The 17653-nt window shown below is 46.6% G+C and overlaps 1 long non-coding RNA gene across 1 annotated transcript; it reads left to right on the top strand.

The window, feature by feature from the left end:
- The first annotated feature begins 2947 nt into the window (after window positions 1-2947).
- Window positions 2948-4573, top strand: LOC136009257 (uncharacterized). The gene is made up of 3 exons (XR_010610441.1): window positions 2948-2992; window positions 3256-3332; window positions 4418-4573. It is a non-coding gene; the product is annotated as an uncharacterized LOC136009257 (long non-coding RNA).
- Window positions 4574-17653: the final 13080 nt, after the last annotated feature.

Below are 17653 nucleotides of genomic sequence, written 5' to 3' on the forward strand. Positions count from 1 at the left end.
ACAGGCAACCCTTTAGGTAGAGCTTTGAGCTAAAAATAAGTCACTCAGTCCAAGTGTCCACATAAGGTTGTGCTATGCTCTGTGGCTTATCTGGTCGCAGTGACTTCAGAGGAACTACACTGAAGAGCGCAAGAAGAAAATTTGGTCCCAGGCTCTGATCTCACAGTGTCCTGTAGGCTGCAGAAGTGCGTAAAGCAAACACTGATGCTCGTTTGGTGCAACACTATCCCTTCTTTCCGCAGAGTTTGTCTCAGATGAATGAGGATCCGGTCAAGCACAAACTAATCCTGGGCCCAAACATGATGGCTGAGGAGTTGCTAGACTGGATCCTTGTTTAAAAGGCCTTGTTTAAAACAAACCAAAACAGACAAACCCAACAGTCCTGCTGACACAAGGTGGATTTTTGCCTGAGGGAAACCTACTAGGTTTGACACCTGGTGAATGAAAAGTGAAATTGTTGGGGTGACTTTCCCATTTTCTTCAAATAAACACACCAACACTCCTATCAAAAGTAATGCTCTGCACAGAACCAGTTTGGCTTCCTCTTCTAGACAGGACCCACCAGATGCTTGCCAAGATGCTGCTGGCTGTAATGAGCTGGATATAAACTGGGCAAAGAGACAGCCCATGGGCCTTCCTTTGCCCCTACCGGTGGAAAAGGGATGGTTGAGATGTCCCTGCTGTTGTTCAGCTGTTGGTTAACAGAAGAAGCTGTATTCCATTTGGTTTTATGCTGGTTGAGCAGTCCCGTCTGCAGCTGTATCGTGTTACACACTGTTATGCAATCCCATCCTCTCTTGCAAACAATGACAGGAGCAACCTAAATCATGAAACATAAAGACTATAATTAAAGAGGGGAAAGTGCTTATTTTGCATTCAGATACCCACAGCCAATTTAGATTAGCTGAACTAGCAAATCACTTGGCACAGGCTTAATGAGGATAACATTTGCACTGGACTACACGATGGCTGTTTTCACCCCACTGTTGGCCAAGGCACTAGTGTAACCTGACTGGTGCTGCCTTGGCTTGGGCAGTTCTGTCCTTAACAGACAGTGAGATTTACACCAGGAACAGGAGGAGCCCTGCAGTTAAACCTGACTCAGGTTCTCAAACCATTAGTGTCTGGGGAAGCTCTGGTCCAGGATGATGCTTCAGGTCTGCTTCTTAGGATTGGAAGTTTGCAGGTCTACAGATCTGACACTATCTGGTCAGACTATGCCCGATGTTTCTGTGCTAGGCTTACCCTCTTCACACTGGTTATGGGGTTCATGCATCCATGCAGCTTGCTATTGCAGTTGGCTATGAAAAGTGGAAACCACCTGATAAGAACTTGAAAAGAGAGTGTGCAACTCTGGAAAGTCTCTGAAAGCTTTGGAAAGTGTTTCTGAATCCCCTACTCTCTCCCTCCCACTTCATAAGGAAAAAAGAAGCACAGTTTTTGAGATCTGATATTTCTTTGGGATTTTTCTTGCTGGAGGTCTTCCTTGGGGAACCCAGATTTGTAGCTTATGCAAGCATTACTGGAACAGCAGCTGTTTAATGTTAAACAAAGAGAGATTTCCATCCAACTGATTGCTAGATATTTAAGTTAAATAAGAATTAATTAAGAATAAAGGCCTTGATTCCCTTTTAGCTTGCAACTTTAACTCTGGTGAACATCTCCAAGGGACTCAGTTGAGTTTTCTGCTTTGTGCCCCAGTCATCAGGACTCCAGAAGTTTTAAGTAAGCTAAAAAACCCAAAGGTGAATGTTTTTATGTTGCTGCCTCGGGGACTATGAAACCATATACACCTGCTGAATCTTCAGTTGACCCTAGGGATATCTAGCGGGGGAAGGAAAAGAGCTTAAGTTTAAAATGTAAAATACGGGGAAGATGAATCAGCACAATTTTGATGCTGGTGACTCCACCTCCCTGTTTTAATGATGAACCTTCTCCTTTTTCCTGCTGTAGTCATTCTCTGCGTGTGGTAAGAATTCTTTTACAGGTCACTGAATGCCAGAAATTATGCAAGTTATGCTGTCCCAGTATCAGTGACACCCACATCTTGCTAATTCATATTGGATATGAAGATAATTACCCATGACTTTGGGAAAGGAGGTCAACAGTTTAGTTTATGGAGAGTTCTGCAAAATACTGATGACAAAACACTGCAGCATCTTGTACCACTGGTTACATAGCAAACGCTTTCTTGTCCCACTGCTGTCCAAACCTCTGCATTATCCCTTTCCACAGCCATCCCATCACAGCCAAAAGCTTATCTATCTGAAGAGTCAGGCAGCTCTTCAAATGGGAAGACGTTGCATGATATAGAATAACAGCTCTGTTTCTCCATATGCATACATTTTTCACAGTTAATCTCTCATTCCTTTGCCTCAGTCTCTGGGAGGAAAAGTTCAGGCATTTTAGCCTTGAGAATAGCTTTGTGTTGCCAGACAGTTAGCTAAATGTGAGATGCAACAGGTTATTCCACAGAAGCATCATTCAGGCTAGGGACTGTGTTTACCAGAAGGGCACAATACCACATTTTACTGACAGAAGTACCGGTCAGACACAAGACACTGCCTCTGCTGACACAGCACAGTGAGCCAGTTCTCCAGCTCAGGGGTATCTGTAGCCCAGCTTTGCCTCAGAACCTCACAACCAAAGATGTTTCTTTAACACCTCCCACCCCCACCTTGATTTGCAGGAGACACATTGCTTTGTACATGATGGGGTAAGAAACTCAGCAGCCCTGAGCCAGCCTAACTCTGCTTCTGCTTAGCTTTGCTGTAGGCTTTGGGTGAGAACCAGGATGATTTTGCATACTAACAAGCCCTTAATTGCACTTGCATTGAGATGCCTCCTCTGGTTAGCTTAGCTGAGCTCACAGCATAAGTTTCATCACCTGCCTGAATGTATAGCAGGTGACCAGTCTCACATGCTGACAGAGAGGAGCTTATTTACAGCTGGGACCATTTCTAAGCTAAAAGGCCCAACAGAGCCTAGACAGGTTTGTCTGAAGCGGAGGTGTGGGGAGTTATAAAATGGAGCTAAGAGGGTTAATTCAGCACTCCCTTTTCTCTAAGATGCTTGCCTGCTTTTACTCAAGTGATGAAGCAGTTGCTGGTGCAACCCACTATTTTAATCAGCTTTATATCTGGCCCTCCAGAAATCATGAGAGTTTGGACTTGGTTTTACAGTCAGCTTTAATTTTTAGTTTAGGAAAGATGGAGGTGGAAGTTGAGGTGTCTGTAAACACTGCTTCTAATACAGGTTCTGTTTCCTCCTTCATGAAGAGATAGGCTGACCTGATATTCCCTCCATCTACAGGACCTCCTCTGATTCTGAAGGTACTGTTATGAGGCAGTTTTTAAATAAGTGTATTGTTTGTTTTGAACTCTCTAAATATGGGCTTAAGATCATAGATAGTTGTCCTTTTAATTGCCTTTACTTAAAAAAAGAAAAAGTTACTTTGGGACTACTTAGACCTAGGTAGATGCTGACTATCAGAATTTGGCTCTCAGTGATGCTACTGCAAGGAGCACAGGGAGAAACAGCTGTTTATGAGCTATGAAGGAAAGGCTCTTTACCAGTCAGTAGTGTCCCTCCTGCAAAGATCCTGGGAAAGCTGTTTCCATGGATGGCAGTGCCTTGTTGGATGGAGGAGCTGTTGGGTATTTGATACTTCTTCAGAAGTCATGTACTTACAAAGTCAGATGCTGACATCAAGTATTTGGTAACTTCAGAAGATGGAATTGTGGGTTATGTTGGTGTATTCTATTTTTTCCTCTGTCTTCTCTCCCTCTGGACTACCAGTATGTTTTGTACTTTAACTCTGCTTGAAACTTGTTCTTTTTTCAGCTTTCAGTGATTGGTCCAGTTCAAAGAGTTAATCTCTTCTACATATGTTAAATACAAAGGTTCTCTTCTGGCTCAAGTGCTGCTTTGCTGAAGCCTGTCCTTTCTTTTCTCTTATTTTTTGGAATCAAATTTATGGTTGCCTCTCCACAGAGTATCTAAGGGTTTTTTTTATTATTATTTTAAGTAAAAAATACAACTGCCGTGGTGTCCCACTTCCTGGATGACATTGGCAACTTTATGTGTGGCTACTGACATTTCAAGAGAACCATCTTATACAGGCAGCCTGCGTTTGGCTAAATTTAGCAAGTCACAGATCAAGTGGCAAGTATGTTCCACCCTGAAACCTATTTTAGGGAGGAACTCTGCATAGGCACCAAGAGGTTAAAAAGCTGTGTGGGGGAGAAGGAGGAGGGGGAGAAAAAAAGACAAGAAGCAAAATATTTTGCAAGAATTGTTGCTATGTTCTGAGCTTCAGCTCTTGGACACTGGGCTCTGAATCACATTCACTGGGGAAACAGCTGCAGCTGTTTAAGATGCTACTGCTCTTCAGCTGTTTGTTACCTTCCCTTTGCAGGCTGTGGTCTGAGCACAAGCCCTCTCCCTTGGCAGCTTAGGCTTAAGGTACTGGCTTCTAACCTGAAGCAGCCAGAAGAATGAAACCCAGGCACGTACTGGGAAAGCACAGCAAGAGGGATGAGTTGGGCCTGGATATTGTAAATGCAGCACTTTCAAACCCACTGCAGAAGCTTGCTGGGGCTGCCTGGGAGTCCTGACTGTACTCTGCTGTCCCAGATCACGAAAAATGTTTCTGCACCGTCAGTTGTGACTGGCTAGTTAAAATACTTTGGAAAATTGACTTGGCTAAATCACAGAGAAACCGTGGCGTGGACATGCTGGTCTGTAATTAATTGATGAGCGCTAACCAGATAAAAACCGGTTGTCAGCTCTCTTGAGTGCATTCATATGGGTTTGTGCCTGTTTAGCCAAACAGTTCAAACCCTGTTTTGATTCAACTGCTTCTAGACACTGTTTATTTCCTCCTATAAAAGCACAAAGGAGACGTAATGCTGTCCCAGAACAGAGGTGTACCACTGCGTGCCCATCCTCTCCAAGCTGCTAGGGCTGCCTCTTATGGATGATGCAAAGCAGACTGCCTCCCTGGGAGCCCTGCCAGTGGCTGACTCAAGGTGAAGTATCTCGGGCTGGCTGTAATGGGTAAGGGCCGCACCCGGGCTGGTTGAGCAGCACACCTGGTGCTGTCTGCTCTGGCAATGATTGGGAAAGACATCGGTGTTTGCTGGCATATCCCTGTGACAGTGTGCCTGCGGCTCACTGGGGCTCCAGCTGCACGCAGGCCTGTGAGCTCGCACAGCTTTGACATCTCGTGTTGCCCCAGCGTGTGCAGGTGGGGAGCTGGCACAGCCCCTCTCCTTCCCCGATGGAGGAGGGAGATGGATGAAACTAGGCTGGGGGCAGGTGAGTCACAGGCTGGCTCCTTGCTTGCTCTTGGGGCAACTTCTTGCTTGATGATCCAGAGGTATGTTAGAAACGGGAAAGGAACAGCGAGTTCCCGGTGGGGATGCTGGTCTGGCAACCTGGAAGTGTAGGAGACTCCCAGCTGTGCTACTGGCCTCAGCTTCCCCTGGAAGGAAGATGGGGCTAATAACTACCGTATTATGAAATTCAAGCTCTGGAATATTGAACATTACTTAAGGGAGCATTCATGGACTATCACTTGTTTTGTGTTTCTATTAGCCACACTGGCACTTACTTGAATGGAAATAAGCTGGGATATAGGGATCCCACATGTAGGCTCTTTGTCGTGTAGTTTGCTTGATTAAGATTTATTTTTTTAAAAGCTTTTGTACCACAGTCATGGGGAAAGAAGAGGGCATTCCCTTTTGTGTTAGGATGTGCTAAATGGGCCCTCATTGCTATTAAATCTTGACACAGAGGTTTTGACCAGCCCAGAAACCATCCTGGCAATGGGGAAAGTAATGCAGTAAGTGCTTTTTGGTGCCCAAGTGTTTAGGAGGGATGTTTTCCTAAGTATTCAGTTCTCTTTCACAAAAGTCCTGAGAATGGTTGGTACTCAGCTGTAAAAGCATCTTATGTCTGCAAAACCAGGGAAGGCCATGTTTAGTTTTCTTCATATTCCTAACGCTGGAGGAAGGAGGCGAAAATCCCTCCCTCCAAACCTGAAAGGAAGCATGCTTAATCCCTCCCACCTTCCCCAATGGGAGAAGGTCAAGTATTCATCAAGCCACAAGAAACTCCCTGAAAAAGACCAGAACATCAATTTAGTAATGATGTTTTTGCATGCAGCCTTGAAATCTCAGCAAGAGAAGACAGAATTAAACCTCTCAAACATTATTTTGACCTTACGTGGGGAAACACAGGTTAGAGTACAGTTTTCAGATCAGACTCATGGTCCCCCAGTTTCACTTCTGTGAAACCGAGCAGAAGCAGAAAGGGCCATTTCAGCCCCTCCTGGCAGGATGCAGCAGTGTTGAAGAGCAGAAAGCAGTACTTCAAGGCTGCTTGGGAAGAGAAGGAGTTTAATTCCCACCTTAATGATTAAAATGAGCTCTTTCCTATTGATTTCAGTAAGGGCTGCTGTAGACACTAATAGACTGAAATCACAGACAGACTAAACCTTGCTGAAACTGTTGGTGGAGAGAGAATCTCTGGCCTTCACCCCTGTTTATGGCAGGAGTAGGAAACAGGTAAGGTTCCCAAGGGTATTTGAAAGGTGGAAATACTGGAGCCCCTGCCTCAAACAGACTCGCAACAGCAGCAGAGGCTTCAGCCAGCTGAATACAAAAGAACTGAGAAGAAAATATGAAAGGATTGAGAAGAGCAAGGAAAAGTGATGGTGTCCTTTTAATGATAGAGTAAGGCTGTCCTAATGCCTACCAGCTGCTGAACACACCATCCATCTCTCCCCTTTCTGGCTCCCAAGCTGGGAAGACACAAACAGACCCAGCACCTTCCCTGCAGTGATTTTTGTTTATTTATTTTCTCAGTAAGACCAGCTTGCTGTGGGATGGCAGGGATGGATGTGCTGGCCTCAGAGAGAAGCACAGCTGCAGATGGGTGTTGTGAGGAGGGAACAGGCAGTGATCTGAGGGCAATTCTCGGGAGAAAAGGAATAAAAACCTGCTGAGTCTTGTGTTGGCAGCTGAAGCTGTTAATGACCTAGCTGTGGATCTGCAGCAGGGGATGGGAAGCTATATTAATGCTTGGTGTTGACAGGTCTGCTAGTGCACCAGCCTCTTCCTGGAGGTGACTTGGGAGCAGGTACACATGCTTGGCTGTCCCCTCTGTAATCATCTCCGGCAGAGAAGGGGTTGGTGGCCGCAGCTGGTAGTGCCCGTAAGTCCTGTAGCAAGAATAGCCATGCTGCTGTTGAGGTTTGAAGAGGTTTTTTCAAACAGAGTATGGATTTCAGTAGGTGACATGAGAATGGGAGCAAATACATTGCTTCACATTGTTTGATCTCTGCTGTGTTCATGGGGTGGGGAGGGAAAAAGAAAGGAATTTGTGCATTCTTTGCAAGGGATGGAGGGAACAACACATTCAGCGACCAAATCCACTTGTAACGGAAATATACCACTCCCTACATTTTTGGCTGGCTGCTGGGGTCAGAAGGGATAACAGTAGCACTGTGCTGGGGTTAGTGTTGCTGTGGTTAATGACAAGGAAGTTCTGCCTAGTTAACATAGGCTAAAATAATACCTTACTGTGGACATGGATGATATTTAAGCCATTAACACTTCAGTGATAAATATCTAGCATAGTAAAGTCCTAAGAAAGTGGCTTCGATAAAAATCAAGATGATTGCTTGATTGGACCTTCTGTTTTCAAAGCACTTGCACTGTGCTGGTGTACAACGCTAGACTTCCCCAACAAGGGGCCCAGTGGGGCAATTCGTAAGGCTTGCAGCTTGGTCCTTGTTGCCTGTCTGGAGGGTCCTTCAAAGCAGGCAGCAGGCCACTCTTGCACTGCAGGTGATGGCAGAGGTAAGCAGCTGAGCACTGCAGCCCCATCTGTGTTTCATGATAGTCTTTCCTGCAATAGGAAGCCAGGTGTGAGCTCTCTGTGGGAGAGAAGGGGCCACCAGGTCCTGGGGAAAGCTGGTAATTGGGTTAGTTTCCAGAAAAAGTGGTGCTTGTGGGTAGCTCCTCTAATGAATCCCAGGAGCTTTTGGAAAATGAGGTGCACTGTTATCACTAGCACAGGACCATCCTCCTGATGGTGTTGGTGGGAAGCAGGGTGGTACAGGTTTGAGTGAATGTCTGCAGCAAAGGCAATGTTTCTGAGAGGTGTTGAGCTGAGTGCATATACACAAGTCAGCTCTGCCACCTGTGTGATGTGATGTTCACAAGAGACTAGGTGTGTGGTACTTATGTGGTGGGAGGAATTTGTGGCCTGTCTCTAGCTGGAAACTTGGGTGCCAGTGTCCCAGAGTATGTAGCTTGCAACGCTTCATTTGCTGGTAGTTTCTGCAATTGTGGCAGAGAAGGGCCACAAGGAGGAAAAAGTGGTTATGAGAACTTCTAAATCACTAAAAAAGGCATGGACACTGCAATCTTTGTTCTGACTCATCTGGGCTGTTAGTTGAAGGAGGCAGGCTGAGCAGTTGTGGACCTCCTTGCTCAAGGGAGCAGCATTCATTTGTGAACTTGCTGAAGCCCTGAAAGCAGAATTGGTGTAGGTGAGCAGTTCCCATGCTGAGCCTCTGACCACTGATTTCCTTCCAGCCATGGACAGATGTGGCTTAGGGAGAGCTAGCAGGCCATGGCTGGCCAGTTTCTTACCACCTGTGGCTTCCAGTGCTGCTGAACAAGTCTGAGAAGTAAAAATCCAGCAAATAAGTTCTCATCGTCATCTTCCTCCTGCAGAAAACAAACAATGACATGGTTACAGGAGTATCAGCAGTTCCTGGATGATGGGGCTTTGCACTGCAACTCACGTGTTGCAAGTGGGGGAGTGTTTGTGAAGAAAGCTGGTGTCTGCATTTGTGAGAGTGTGACTGGAGGTAATTTCAGGATGTTTTGGCAATGTTTTTCCTACTTTGAATTTTATTCCAAACTCGCGCTCAGTCAAAGCACTGCTGTGAACTGCAGCAGCTTGTTCGGTCACCTCCCTTCAGTGAGCAAGCCGTGCTGCTGTGGGGCCTTGCTGGGACATGAAAGTGCCGACAGATGAGTTCTGGGAAACCCCACAGCATTGCTGCCTCCTCCCTGGGGATTAGGGATGCACTGGGACCCAGCAGGAAAGCCTACGTCCCCTCGCGTCAGCAAATCTTGGTGCAAACTGCTGAGGAGGGGAGGGCTGTGCTGTTGCTGTGTCTGACAGTCCAGGTACTGGGGTGCTGCTGTCCCTGGCCACTGCTGCTATTTGCTCAGGGAGCAGGAGTTGGGCCAGTAACGTGTCCCTCGTGATAAAGAGCTACTGTTTGCGTGCTGGGTCAGAGCTAGGTAGGTGTTTTGCATTGGCGCCGTGCGTTCAGGGTGTAGGCTGTAAAAGAAATTAAATAAGGGACTTTGAATGGGCTGGGTCCAGGTGCCAGAGGGTTAAATCAGAGCAGTTCCAGCAGTTGCTGAAGGGAGAAAGCTGTGTAACATCGCCTTACACCGGGTAAACATCCCCATCTTATCTAGCTAGCCTTTTAAAATCGACGAGAGAGAGAAACACTCGTGCAATCAGAGCATCGTCTGTTTAAGGAGCTTTTATTTATCTCCAGCCTAGTTCTTGCAATGATGTATCGTCACCCTCAAGGCAGGGGAAAAAAAGCTTACTGGGAGGAGGTAGGAGGGGGAAAAGGAGGCTGGTGGCAAGGCTCAGTAGTTTAACAGTGCCACCTCCTGGATGGCCGTGAGCGGCACGGATGCCCCAGCTCGCACTGACGTGTCCAGCACTCGCTAGTTACCAGCAGCAGCAGCAGCCGCCGCGCAGCCCCAGACGCGGACTTCTCGCCAGGCCCTGTACGGTGCGGGGCTGCAAAGGGGAAAATCAGCTGCAGCTTATAGCCCTTTAGTGCAGCAGCCAGGAGCAGTCTTCGGTGTGCAAAGGCTGGCCCAGGCAACGTTTTTCCACTTCATGCAGACACCGCAAGTCTTCGGTATATTTCATCTGCATGGGATGAAAACAAGTCCTGATCTCACCTCCTCTACCAGGGATGGGGGGCTCAGAACGTGAAGCTCTTTTAATCTATAGAGGGGCAGATCAATTGTCCAAATGCTGATATTTAAATTTCATAATATGTTAATTAAAGGCAACAGTTAAAAAGGTACTTTGAAATTAAAAGTCTCTTTTTATAGCACCGGTTTAAAGGTCTCTCCTTAGGAACGGGATGGGATTTCCTGGTGTGCATGGGTATCCATTGCCCCAGATCTATTAACACCAATTAGAGCAGGACATGGGTCACTGCACAGGGCAGCACGGGTCTAGCCAGGCAGCAATGGGTGCTGATGCAAATGCCTCCTGAGCCAGGATGGTGTGATGGCAGGGTAGCTGTGTTCCTCCTTGAGCTGGAGAGCAAAGACTTGCCTGGGATAGAGGAGCTGGAGCTTAGGGTACTATGCAGAAGGCTGCCCCTAGGGAGGGCAGCAGAATAGGGCGTCAGCTTTGGAGGAAAGGATTTCCCCAAAGGCTTGGGTTTGCAGCATTATCGTCACTGCTGCACTGAAGTTTCCGTGAAGCTGAGCAGGATCCAGGATTGCCTTGCACGTGGGTGTCAGTCCCACAGCAGCTCAGGCAGCTCTTAACCTCCTACCTTGTTTACCCCACTCTTGGCTATGGCACTCCTGTGACCCCAGCACGGCCAGTTCAAGAAGCTAAACCCACAGAAAGCACAAGGCAGAGGTGAGCAGTTTTCAGCTGGGGTGGCTCAGTGAACATGAGTGCAGCAGAGCAGGGTGAAGGTAGTGTGGGTGCGAGGGAGGGGATGGGAATGCACAGCTGAGGTGGCATGAGCACAGGCACAGCTCTAGTGGCCTCAGTGCTTTGCTTTGCCCTGCAGCTGTGGCAGGCCTTCAGCAGCAGGGTGTACTTCTTAAGGCACATCAGCTGCTTCAGTGTACTCTCAAGAGCACTTGCAGATGCTCAGGACATTACAGGCAGCATTTACCCTCTCTAAGGGAACAATTTGTCTTTGTAGAGGTTCCAGTAACAGCATGGAGTGTTTTATTTTTTTCCAGCTCTAGATGGTAAAAATACAGTCACTTATGCAACCAGCTTTATAATCTTCCCTCTGTTGTACCTCTGGGGATTTATATCTGTATCTCATGGTGTTCCCCGTTCTCCTCACTTTCATCTCATCCTACGGTGTTCCCTGTGGGTGTAGTTACTACTGAGGAAGCAGGGAGTGGCAGGAACATCTCGAAATGGTTGTGATGGAAAAACCTGGTAGTGTGGTAGTGCCTCCTGCATAGCATGTCAGCCTGTGGTGGGGCAATGCAGAAACCTCAGCAATGCTTTTGATGTGAGGAGTGCTGTGTCCTGGGACATCGACACTTCAGCTGGGCAGAAGGATTTGTGGTACGAACCAGACTGGAGAACTGTCTGACCTTAAGTAAGTGAATAAAGCTACACTGCAAGTCCAGTGTGGTGAAACAACCAGGAATTGATTCAGCCAATTTTTGCTGCTGAAACCCCCGTATCATCAAGGTACAGCTTAGTAGTTTTGGACGTTCTTCCAAATAGCTCGTGATGAGCATTCTTGCTACCAGGCCTTTCTGCTCTGTGACCCCAGTCTATGCCTGGAAGGCTTCTCCATTTAATCCATCCTATAGACACCACCTTTTACAGATAAAGTGCTTTGCTTTGTCTGCCTGCATACCCTGCCACCGAGCAATCTTCGGACTTCACTATTTGTCTGTTAGCTTTGTCTCACGTGTGTTCGGGGCTTCATCCTAAGTGGAAAGAAAAATACAGAGAAAATTTGCACAGAAAATCCTTCTCGGTACTGGCGGTGATACCAGTTCTGTGAAGGTCTGCACAGGGATTATTTCAGTCAAGCCAACACAGAAAAAATTCCACAAATCATTGTTACAGGTGCACTAGACTGGTTTTTGCTACAGAATACTCTGGTGTGGTTAAGCCAAAGATAGCCAAGAATTTACTTGAATCCAAGTTTCCTACGCTGGCTGTACTTGGGGGTTGTGTCCACACAGCTCTTTTGCTGGCCAGTGAGAGCAGTTTGTTACTGTAGACACTACAGTAAGGGAGAACCGTGTGAGCAAGCAGCAGTGATTTAGAGGTGCAAAAATCCTGCAGTGTTGTTTGCTTGCCACCTTCTGCAATTGTAGCACAGTTCGTTGTAGTAGTGGCTCTAGGCCTGTTTGTTTATTTGTACTCATCATCCACAAGGTACTGATGCATTTTTGAACTCTCATATCTCTTGTTCCGTGTTTACCCTTGGAGATGTTGATGAAAGAATTAGGAATGGAAAAGCATTGTGTATTCCTGATCTGGATCTGCAGTTCCCTAACATCCAGGGAGACCTTGAAATTCGTGTTACTTTCCTGTTTCTTAGGGAACAAACCAAGCTATGAATAATACATACAAGCTCTGGGGCAAAACTGTTTTCCATTCATAAAATTCAGCAGTGAAGACTGAGTAGTAACTTCTTAGCCTGCGCAAAGCAATAGAAACTCCATGTTAGGACTAGAAAGCTACTGACAGCTTCTTCAGCTTTTGCTGTGACACAGTTAATACATTGGTTCAGCTTTGATTTTTTTTTTATCCAGGTACAACAAAGGTGTCTCCAGCTAAGTGGTGCAGATTTGTGTGGTTTCCAGTGTGAGCAGTTTGAACTTGAAACAATAAAGGCAAAATAAAGTTCCCCTCCTTCTGTTGGCTTCTTTCTTGGCTGTCAGAATGGGAAATAGTCGGTGCATAACTTGAATAAATCAAGGAGAAACAACAGATGAAAATTATGGCATTGTGTTCTGGGCTGAATTAAAGGCTATTAAGTCACTGAAGTTTCTGCTTTGGTGATGATGGGGTGAGAAATCAAATCGTAGGATGCCAGCAGCTTTCTGTGGTACCGGTCCTGTAAGCTGTTTGTGTTTCAGCATCTGAGGGGCCCTGTAGGAGGCCAGGCAGAGCACTGCTGGGAGGGAGAGGGTGTTAACCACTGTCAGCACAGCGGTGCAAAGGTTGAGGAGATCTCTGATTTGGGTGCTCTAGTAAAGAGCATTCAATGGGGAAACTTGATTATGATTTGCTCCTGGAACAGCCGGTTGTTTTTCAAGCTGATGTTTGTCAAGTAGTAGAAGGAGGTGAAGTTTTGCAAGGGGCAAGAGAGCATCCTGGATCAAAGTATTTGGTTTTTCAAGGTAAAGCTGCATTAAACTGGGGAGAAGCAAATTGGCAACAAGGAGGAATAATCTGTGCCTTTTATCACACTGCTAACCCCAGCTGTAAAATTTACCATAGGAAAGCTAATAAAATGGGAGCCACACAGGCAAACAGAGGGCACGAGATTATCGGCAAACATTTATTTTGGCTCTGGCGGAGCCACTCTCCTGATCAAAGTGGTTGGAGTTTGAACCTCTTTTAAGTTGTTCCCTTGCGCTGATGGCATCAGTATCCTCTGTGCAGCTGAGTGGAAGAAGAAAAGTATCAGTAGAGAGAAGGAAAGTATGTGCGAGGCTGCTTTACTGCAGTGCGAGACAACAGTAGCTTATTTTAGCTTTGCCAGCTGCTGCCTGGTTTAGGAAAACAACCTAAGGCTTATTGTATAACTAGATAGTACAGGCATTATCCCAGGGCCAACAGGGAATGCTTTACCATCTTGCAGGCTCACGTCTAGCAGGCTGAGTAGCTCTGCAGCCCTTATCAACAAAATACCCCACTGGCAGAAATCAGCTTGAGCCTCAGGCTTGGCCCTTCAGGAGCCTCTTCTCTCCCTTTGTTCAGGATTGCCCTTCTCCCCCAGCTAGAGATGCTTGAATCCTTCTTGCCAATTAGTCTCCTGGCTGAAATGAATTGCTCCTCTTTGATCCTTGCGGGCTCCATGGTTGGTGTATGGTGGGGTGGGCTCACTTGGTGAATGTGGTGCTCTTGCTCAGTCTCACCGGGGAAATACTTAAAGAGCTTCTGGGAGGAGGTTACGTGGGCGAGGAACACATGAGCGTCATGGAAAGAGGCAGAGAGAGGAGAAAGATTTAAGGCCTCAGGAATGGGATGTTCTGTGCAAACATCTTGTGTCTTGCTGTATATATTAAGAACAGAACAAAGGCAGGTTTATTTTTTACTTTTCATGTTTTATTCTCGCCATTTTTGTTCCTGCTGTATTGTTCTCTTCCATACTCTGTGGGGTGATTGCTTGAGTTGGTATTCAGTTCAAGACTAGCTCCTAATGTGTTTATATTAGAGAGGCAAGTGGGGAACTAGGCTTAAATGTACCTGCTATACTGTGGCTCTCCTTGCTAGGTCAGGGCAGTGCTGAAGAACCACAGAATGTCCTTGCCTTGAAGGAGAGGCCAGGCTGAGCAGCAGGAGAAGAGATCAGACAGTAGGAAGTGAATCCTCTGGGTGCTGGTCTGCAGAGTATTGCTTCATAACACCTTTTTACAATTCTTACTTTTAAATGGCTCCACATTACATAGCCAGAGCTAGGCTAGACTACTTGTTCATGGGGGCCTCCCTGGAGGTGTGGGTATTGAGAGGAAGCTGGAAGGCTGGCAGAGCAATCCAATCAAGACTTTCCCCTTGCTATCTCAGGGGACCATGTGTGACTTTTCTGTCCTCATATTTGCCACAGCCAGCTCCTCTGTGCGGTGTGAGGAAAATACTGCATCCATCACATGAGGTCCAGCAAGGCTTTCCTATTCAAGGCCATGGCAGGGGCCACGTTAGTCTGGAAGCTGCCCTCTGGGGGAGCCCCTTCCTACTGCTGCACAGAAGTATGGGTCTCAGCAGTGTACAGCCACATAATGAAGCTGGGTGTGTGTGAGCTATGTTTGTGGGTGGACCTTCACGCTGATCTAGAGGTGTGCTGGTGTAACAGAGTGGTGGGACATCTGTTAGTGTCTGGCGGTCTTGGACTTTGCTGAGATACAGAAGTCTCTGACTAGGTTGTGCGTGACTTGGTAGAAACATTGTAGTAGCTGTTTTATCTCAGCTTTAGCTGATTAGTGAGTGCATTTGTAGCACGCTGATCGTTGTGTTTGCTTGAGCTCTATGAGAGCTCTTGGGGAGCAGACTCCCAATCCCATCTGTCTCGCTCAAGCATTTGTTAGTCCTGGGAAGGTTAGTTCAGAATAATGCACTGAAAAGACTGGGGTCTATATTCTAGGCAGGTTCCTCATCGTAGACCATTGCATAAGAGCTGAGGATAGAGATGGCTTAAATCTTTACCTTCCCAGTGTCATCCGGGTCAAAAACTTGATTTCTGTTGGAATAACACCCTTTAGATGTACCCCTTGCTCCTGTTTCTCATGCTGTAGAGCACCACTGAAAAGGATAAAAGGGAGCCACCCTGTGATTATTTTAGGGCTACACTGGAGAGTGCAGGGGATGCTGTATGAGAAATATAACTGATGAATCTTTATGGGACAAAAGTAGCATCTTTCAACATAACAGAAGTAGCAGCATAAAGACACTTCCAGTTCAGGTGATCTTGCCAATAGGGGCTGAAAGCCCAAAATCTGGCCATGGGGTTCACTTACGCCTCATCCCCCTGACTTCAAGGAAGGCTGGCTGGAAATGTGTGGAACCTTGGTTTGGCAAAACACAACTGTCTCCTTGCTCAGGCTGCAAATCCCTGGAGGATGTTGCTCTTGCCCTTGCACAGTTGAGCTATGTTCAGAGCCTGGATGTTGCTACAGTGCCTTTACTAAGCATTTTTAGGCTACTTCAGAAAGACATCTGCAAAATAGATTTGGATTCTGGTGTAATAGTATGAATACACCGCAGACCTTCTGGGACAGCAAGGGATTCATTAGTTGTGCTGGGATCAATGAAGATGAGCCCTGTTTTTATTGCTTGACCACGCACAAAGGCGTCTGATTAGAAAGAGGAATTCAAGGAAGAAACTGAGACATTTCTTAGGCTGAAGGGGCAGAGCCCTTTATAATTTAGAGAGCAACTAAAACCTGAGTGATTTTTGGACAACGAAGCTCTGTGGCTCTGTAGTATGGCAAACATACCTTTTCTCCTGCTATCTCCAGTTTAAGGCTTGGATTAAGATGGGTTTAAGATTTAGTCTTAGTTCTTCAGCTTAATTCCAAGACAAAAAGGGCAAGTGATTTTTGTGATAGGAAGCCAAATGTTCAGCTGATGGTGGGTGAAGCTCTGCAATGTCTGTGTGTGAGCTGGGCAGTGAAGAGTCAATGGTGGAAGATCTTGAGGGCCAGAAGTCTGGTGCTTTAGAGATTAAATTCATATTTTCTGGGCAGCTGAGATCTCCTGAAGCAGTTTCTGCTACAGATGCTCTAGGGGTGCCCTTGCACCATGTGGAGGAGAAGGCTGGCTTGTTTGCTGTGGTGGGCCTAGGGGCTCATTGGGCTGTTCTCCAGGGTATAAGGAGCCTGGAAAATATGGCTGAGTGGATCTTGGCTATTATGGGATTGATTTAAAGTAGAAGTGCTTAAACTAGCATGGGTTTGTTTTTCATCTGGCGAGTGTTTCATCAGATAACAGACCAAGAAGCTTGGTGGCAGGAATCTGGATTTTAGTCATGCTTTTGTTGTGTGGTTGCGGTGGAGCAGAGCTGAGCAAGTGGACACTTGTGTGTGTGCTGCTGTTGAATGCAGTTTTGTTTGCTTCTTCTCAAGGTATGGCTTTTCTGATACACCATGGGGAGAGGTGAATCTGAAGAGCTACTGACCTAAGGAGAAAAACTGAGCTTGCTTATGTTTTGTGATGCTCTCATGCTTTATGAAGACCTAAAACACAGCAATGGTGGTGACTTGGATGAACTGCCTCCAAAACAGGGTGTAATGGAAATGGGCTGAAACAGCAGTATGTTAGATGTGCTGCATCCAGTTTTGTGGCACTTGCTGGTCCGTGTTCAACAGTGGTAAGCCTCCCTCATGTGAGTCAGGGCCTCAGAGACTTGCTTGCCTTTGCTGGGATGGCAGGTGAGAATCTTGCTGCATAGGAGGGAAACGAGGGCCAGTGCCTTGCCCCAAGCTGTTGGCTGCTCTGCGGTTTGGTCATCTGTGCAGCAGAGATGCTCTTGCTGCTCAGGAATTTGTTTGAAGTGCAGCATGTGGGTGTGCAGGATGGAGGCCATGTGTCAGAGCTCCTGTGTGGCCAGCTGCGAGCCACAGCTGCCCTAGCTGTACATGTTGAACCTCTCCCAGATGAGGCATGCAGCCCAGTGCTCACTACCATCCTTCACAAGCCTGTGCTCAGCTACAGAACGCTCCTGCGGCTCTGATTCCTGCCCATACGTTTCCAGATTAGAACTCAACCCTACTCCTGATCCTCCCCCTACACTACAAGTCTCCCAAACAGGTGTCCATACTTTTCAGGCCAAAATCCTGTTCCTGTGTCCTGCCCTGTGCTTGGTTATCCACCTACCCATCAGTTATGCCAGCTGCAAAGGCTCCTGGAATGAGAGGGTTTGGTGATGTGCTGCACTTGGGAGTGTAGTTAGTGTTTACTTCTCCTGGGGTTTTGTGCTCAAAGCAAGGAATGCTTTGTCCTCTGCTAGCATAAAATGTTTGTCAACATGTCTGATATTTCATATTGAGCTGCTCATGTAACTTGTTTCCCCCAATCTTTTCTGCCTTCCTTTTTTTTGCTACTCTAAGCTTTGGATAGATCTAGAACCATGAGGAAAAATAAG

The sequence above is a fragment of the Lathamus discolor genome, chromosome 2, assembly GCF_037157495.1.
Source record: "Lathamus discolor isolate bLatDis1 chromosome 2, bLatDis1.hap1, whole genome shotgun sequence".
In the NCBI taxonomy this organism is placed as follows: Eukaryota; Metazoa; Chordata; class Aves; order Psittaciformes; family Psittacidae; genus Lathamus; species Lathamus discolor.